Genomic DNA, 7,090 nt, shown 5'->3' with positions numbered 1-7,090 from the left:
AGATTATATCTCTCCTCACAAAGGGGAGGCTACCTTCTTATTGCTAACTATTTTCAATTAGTATCTAAACTAAACTATATACACTAATCTATATCTGGGGCATTACATTCATCATATCCTCTTTGTTTAGGATAGATTTTCTTTTCCTCACATTAATACTCATAACACAATTTTAAGCTAATTATAGAGTATATGATTGTGAAAGATACTAACTAAATAAATAATAATTGATATAAAGTTAGGTTATACAAAAGAATAACTAAGATTGTACCAACAATCCCTAAGTCCGTGGGCTCGTATAGAGGAAGAGCGACGAATACTAGCCATGTTCAATGAGGAGAACCGACATGAGAGATAGTTTTTAGTTATAATTTTTGTCATGCTAGTTGAGGGAAGGAGGTGTTAGGTGATGAAATTTTTGCTTTGTTAGATGCATGGGATAAAGGTTGCCCGATAGATTGATATTTTGCGCGTCCTAAATGTTGTAGTGTAAATTGGTGGACTTGGTAGGATATGTGATGTATATGGTTTTTTTGACTGCTAGTTTTCTGAACAATGTATTCTCTAATTTGCATATCATTATAAAAAAAATTATTACTGACCAAAAAATATAAATCCCTAAGTAACATGGAAACTCATGTAAGCACAAAGTCTTGTGTAGCTTCTCCCAATTGATTAGAAGAAAAAAGTTTTAATACATGAGCAACTTAGAGTCTTTCACATTTATCACAATTCAACTACTCTAAATGTATGGAAGATTTCAGCACAAAGTCTCCAAACTATTATTGATTTGCCAATATCAAGAACTTCAAATTCAATGATGTAGCACAAAGTCTACAAAATCAGATTTGACTATCAACATCATTAAACAAAGTCATCCTAGGAGATGGCTTGTTTCTTTCTTTTGGGTGTAACTGACTGTAGCCAATGAGGAAGGGTAGGATCCACTTCTACACTTGCAACTATTGTTTAAACAGATGCTGTCTATTGTTGAGAAATGGTAGTTACAATGGGTTTAGTGGGCCATAATTGTAGATGTGATTTCTACAGTTGAACCACTTGGAAAAGCATCAAACATGAACTTATCAAAAGCAATGAATGTGTCATCAAGCATAGTAGTTGATACTTCAAATAGACTAAAAAAAAAGGACAAGGAATTAAAAAAACTTCCTATGTTATCATTGTGGGTTATCAAGAACTGTTCCACTTGTGTTGGAGGACTGGATAGAAATTGTAGGGACCAAAATAGGAATTGTAGATACAATGGGTAAAAATGAAAGAACAAAAATAATAGGCAAGTGGGATGTTTTCTAGATTAGGAAGATGCACAAGATCCATTATCAAATGATTAGGCAAAATTCTCGATACTGGGGTGATGGGGCTACCTGGTCCTCCACTTTTTCTGCCTATAAAAGTTGAACCTATTTGTTGTCATCTTTTCTATCAAAATCTTTGATCACAACAACTGAATTAATTTATTTCACACAAAGAGATAAAATAGTGTTATGGATAGGGGTTTTCCTAGTTCAAACCTTAGGTTTGGAATTAACCCTAATTGAAATAGAAATTGAACTTGAATTGAATTAGAAAGATTGCCTTTTGAGTGCAAGGCTAGATTTGGAATTGAAATGCTTGAATGTAGATGATTATACCTTGAATAGGTGATGCAATGCTCTTGAGATAAGTCTTCCATGTGTTGATACAATAACATGATAAATCACATAAAATCTATTATGAAATCATAATTGAAACATAATATAAAGATGTTTGATATAGTTTGTTGCTCCTTGAATCATATCCGCTCTTGAAATGTTGCTTTTGAGTTGGAATATAAGCATAATGGTGATATGATAGCTAGATTATGAAATGAATTGAGAGAGATGGCTTATATAGGGATTTCATAATTTAAATAACCTTTAGGATGACTTAGATTTGATATATTTTCACATAGAGCAAGATTTCAATTAGTTAGGACCACCAAATCATCCTCTCGATATTCAAGGAAAAAAGTGTAGGACTAAGGTGGTAGAGCATTTTGGTCATGACAACATTTTTCTAACTTTCTAGAAATGCAAGATAATGGGATTTTAATGCCAATTCAATCTCGGTGGCTCAAACCATAATGCATAGATGTGCAAGATATGCTTTGAAAGTTGAAATTAGGGTAAGATTAATACTAAATCGGGATGAAACAATAAAAATGGGCACACTTAAGATCAAGGGTCTAATTTATGGAGTGTAAATTGATCAAAAATAACTTAGGTTTAATTAAATTATTAATTAAATACCTAAGGAAGTCCTATAATGCATAGAGATAAGGTAAATACTAAAATAGTTGCTAGGAGAGTGAAATTGTACACACTAATAAAGGTGTACAATTTATGACACTACAACTACATAGATAAGTCTCATAGAATAATATTTTAACTTTTATAATATACTAATTATTTAGTTGGAAATAACTCACTAATGACTAAACAACCCATTATGATCAACCATACAATGAAAGCTATATCGACCCGAATAATAAATTTAAAACAAATAGGTTTGTAGCCAACTAGAATGTTAGGAATATGAGATTGACAATATGAATGTAGGACATGACACTTTATCAAAGGCTACAATTTTACATCAATAAACTTAATGATTTAATTAAACATGATGTTCATTTGTTGTAACTTAGTATAATTGGGAAAAATATTCAACAAGCCACTAGAAAATCCATGGAAGGTCAAACCATGGGATGGAGAGAGAAATATGAGTAATATTATTGAAAAAATGTTGCAAACTTTTTGAACCCAAGATAAATTTCTATGTTCTTTCCTCAATAAGTGGTAGAGAAAATGGAAAAGGGTCTATGCCGATACTATGATAATAAATGGTCTATAAATCATAAGTGTGTCGATAATGAGAAATGACTAATGATTATTAAGAATGAGGTTGAAGAATAAAGAGAAGTAGCTATAGAAGAAACAAATGTGAAACATGAGCATTCAAATTATGCGGAAGAAATCTCCAATATATTCCTACATGCATTGAATGGGATATGCATACCACAAACAATTAAAATTATGGTTGATTACATCAGAAAGAAAAAGGTGATAGCATCACAATTTTGCACATGATCATAAAATACTATCTAATAGGACCAAGCAAATTTTTCAACTAAAAATATGAATTTTATCATATTAAAAAAATAATATTATAGATGAAATAGATAGGAGCATATTTGAGAATGAAAAAATATAGAATTAGGGACCAAATAATACAAAGATAGAGTAAACAAAAATAAATTTTGAACAAAAACCAAATGAGTTATCCTTCACAACTACTACTATAAGTTTTAACCTTAGAAGCACTAACTTGGATCTAGGACAAATCTTCCCATCGAAATTTTTAGCAACATGTTTGAGTAGAAATTGAAGAGTCTCAAACAAAATTAGAGGCTGATATATAAATTTCCATACTAATTTCCTTGCGATGAAGATCTAATTTCCATACTAATCCAAAGGAGAATAAGAAAAGAGACTCTTTTTCCTAGGCAAAATAGAATAAGGAATAGAAAGATAAATTTGAAGGGCTCTTTTTAAAAAAAAACCCACCTAAATCTACTTTTCTCTAATCAGCATCATAGCCTAATTAGGCTTTCTCTAGAAACTAAAGAGAGAAAATGAAAGGTTGGATAGACGTTTTCTAGAAAATTCACTAGACTGTCATCATTCAAAATTTTCAGAGCAATGGAAAGAAATGAGGAAGAAATATTTAAAAATAACATAAGGATTTAAAATGATTTGTTGCAAATTCTTCCCCATAATTTGTCAAGTAGCTTCTTCCATAGGGTCACATAATAGAATAAACAATCTACTTAGTTTCAACTTGTCAAAAGGATGGGAACTTTACTTAGTTTCACAGCAAATTAACAAATCTAGTACATGGAAAAAAAAATAAAAAATTTAATGAATATTTATTTCTTAATAATTTTAAAGCCGCATTTACTTGAAATGTCATGTTTTTCATAGATGACAACTTTTGTTTAAATTTTTATAGTTAAAAAGAAAAAAAAAAAATCTTGGAGAGGATTCTCTCCTTTAGTACATTGTGTATTTTTCAAATTTTCAAAATATACAAATTTAAATTTCTTATCAATTTCATATTTTTTATTAGCAAGTTGTAGCATTAAGCTACTAATATATTAATATTAAACAAGATATACATCAAAATGTTGTATCAAAACAAGTCGATCAAGTGTGACCAATAGACCACCCTAACACCATACATGGTATCTTACAAACCAAGATCAGTTAACCAAAAAGGCCCATGCGAAAAGACCAAACATATATATACAATATTGTTTATAATAATATCATGCTTGAGCATGCTTTTTGTTCACTATAGACTATTGGAACACACCAATATACTGAGAGAGAGGTGGGGGGGGGTGAATCAGTATATCATTAAATTTAAACTTCATAAGAGAATATCACCCTTATGTGAGGAGTATTAAAATTTTCAATGCAATTAATGTATGCAAGAAGCACAAAAAACTGAAAACCAAATTTTAAGTATAGAGAAAAACCATGATGAGCAAGTTGCTTGGATCTACGACCTAAATCGAGCCTCACAAGGAAATATGTGTAAGGAAGTTAAGTAGTGGAACAACTTCCTACACTAAACTTTAGAGGAAGGTAATGCAATTTTTTTACAAATCGTTATAACAGTTAAAAAAATAATAGAAATAAACATAATATCATGCATACCACAACACAGTGATTATTTGGGGAAAACCTTTTCAGAAGAAAAACCCCACACTCTTAAAGTATCTCAATATATTAATCAACAATCAATAATAGATTACAATATACTTGCAAAGAAAGCTCTTCACAAGAGTGCCACTAATAATAAATTTAGAGGTCACTCAATAACCATAAGACTCTTACACACAACCTCTATCTCACACACCTCATATATAGGAGATTCAATACAAGAAACTATTAAACGATATTACAAAACCATAGGCTAAAACCACCCAATAAAGTATAGTTGACCTTATCTCTATTCCAGATGCCCTATGATGTGTCAAAACACACATCAACACATATTCCTCCCTTTTACAGCTCATTTATGTGTTCGATGCAATCTATATTTCCTATTTTAGAGGTCTAAACTTTTGGAGGCCATAACTTGTGAATCGGGTGTCCAATTGACGAACCGTTTGATGCGTCAGAAAGATCACGAAGTGCTCAATCACCTCGTAACCCACTATGATTTTTATGCCCACTTTTCAGAGAATTTCAGATGGTCTAAAGTCCTCAAAATTAAATTTAAACCTTTCATTGCACCCTCCAAAAATAAAAACTTCGATATCTTCAAAAATAGCTATGATCTTCTAACGAAAATTTATCAGCATGATCTAGACAATCCAAATGTAATGTCCCTCCCCGATTTATCTTTTCCTTTTTGTGCTTCAATAGAATATTTTGTCACAACATAGACTATTTTGTGATGCTTGGATTAGACTATTGTGGATTTACATGTGATTTGGATGCTTTATCATGGATTTTGGACATATTATATTGCATTTGACATCATTATTTCATGTGGATGATGACATTATGGTTGTTATATGGGTTATTATGATGATAGGTGCTCATTTGATGACTTATATGTATCTCTTTCTATGTGTCGTTTATACTCTTTTACGATGATTTGAGGATATTTTATGATGTGCTAACCCTAATTCATGATGTGAGATTTATTATGATATTGCTTGATTGTTTATGAGTGTCTTCTACTATTTTTGTGATAGGGATGATGTCACATCACTCATTGCGATCAGGATGTGCCATTGCGATTCTCTATCACTTTTCTGTATTATATATTGTATATGTTGCATCATGGCTTTGTGGATGTAGGATTTGCAGGTACCAGACATTGACTCCACCTGGCTTCACAGTTATGAGTGTGTCTTATCCCAATGGCAAGTTGATCGAAGATGACGTAAAATCCCATTCTACACTCTAGGTTTAAGGTCGATTACCCTTGTCAGTCCTTGTGTGAGTTGTAGTCCAGTGTTGAGTGATCTCTTGAGTTGTCTCTTGTTGGTGTGCTTGGAGTCTTGTATGTATTGATTGGTTTAATTATTAATTAATTAAGTAATTTATATAGTTTAATAATGTTAAATTACATTAATAGATTTATATGGTTTATAATAATAAAAGAAATAAATATAGTTGACAATAATAAAATAAATAAATATTTGATAAATGATTTTATAGTCATTAGATGTTTATTATTTATTATTTGTGGGCTTCTAAAATTATTATGGATATTACTATTAATATTGATTTGTAATAATAAGGCTTTGATATTTAATTAATTAAATATCATTTGATTATATTTTATTGTGGCTTTAATTTATTTATTTTTGATAGGTAATAGGCCGTAGACGCAATATTTTGAATATTGTGGCTTTAATTTATTTATAGCCCTTGGTTTATTATATTTATTTATTGGGCTTTATAGTTAATTGTGCCCATGAGTATTATTTTAATTGATTGATTTATTATTTACCTCTTGGGTTGATTAAATATTATTTTACCTACCCTTTCGCGTGATTGGTTGAATTATTGGGTAAGTAAATTAACTATTATTTTATTCATTTCTAACTTGGAGTTTGATATGGGTTGGTAAAGAATATTATTTTGCCTATTATTTTTATTGGTTGACATATTGTATGGTTTTGTTTTTGGTTTTCTATTTAATTGCTTTCCTGTGATTTCACAGGGGTTGGCTCCAGAAGTATTTTATGTGATTTTGGATTTGGATTGCTTGGAGGGATTTGAATTGTGGCTTGTTGGTTTGTCTTTAGCAAATTCTTCCTTTCATTATCAGCTTTTACCAGGTCAGAGGATTTCTTACCTTTGCATTTTCAGATTTGAAAAGATTGTCTTCTTTGTGCTTTCTTGGGAGTTTTGGAAAAAATATTTTATTTATATAGTTTTGTATAGTTGTATAATTTTATTTACGATTTTTTTTTAAAGTTTAACTATAGTTGGGGAAAAGAATTATTGTCTGCAATTTTATCCATAGT

This window comes from Cryptomeria japonica, chromosome 10 (genome assembly GCF_030272615.1).
Source record: "Cryptomeria japonica chromosome 10, Sugi_1.0, whole genome shotgun sequence".
Taxonomy (NCBI): domain Eukaryota; kingdom Viridiplantae; phylum Streptophyta; class Pinopsida; order Cupressales; family Cupressaceae; genus Cryptomeria; species Cryptomeria japonica.
Note: the sequence above shows the minus strand (reverse complement) of the source record.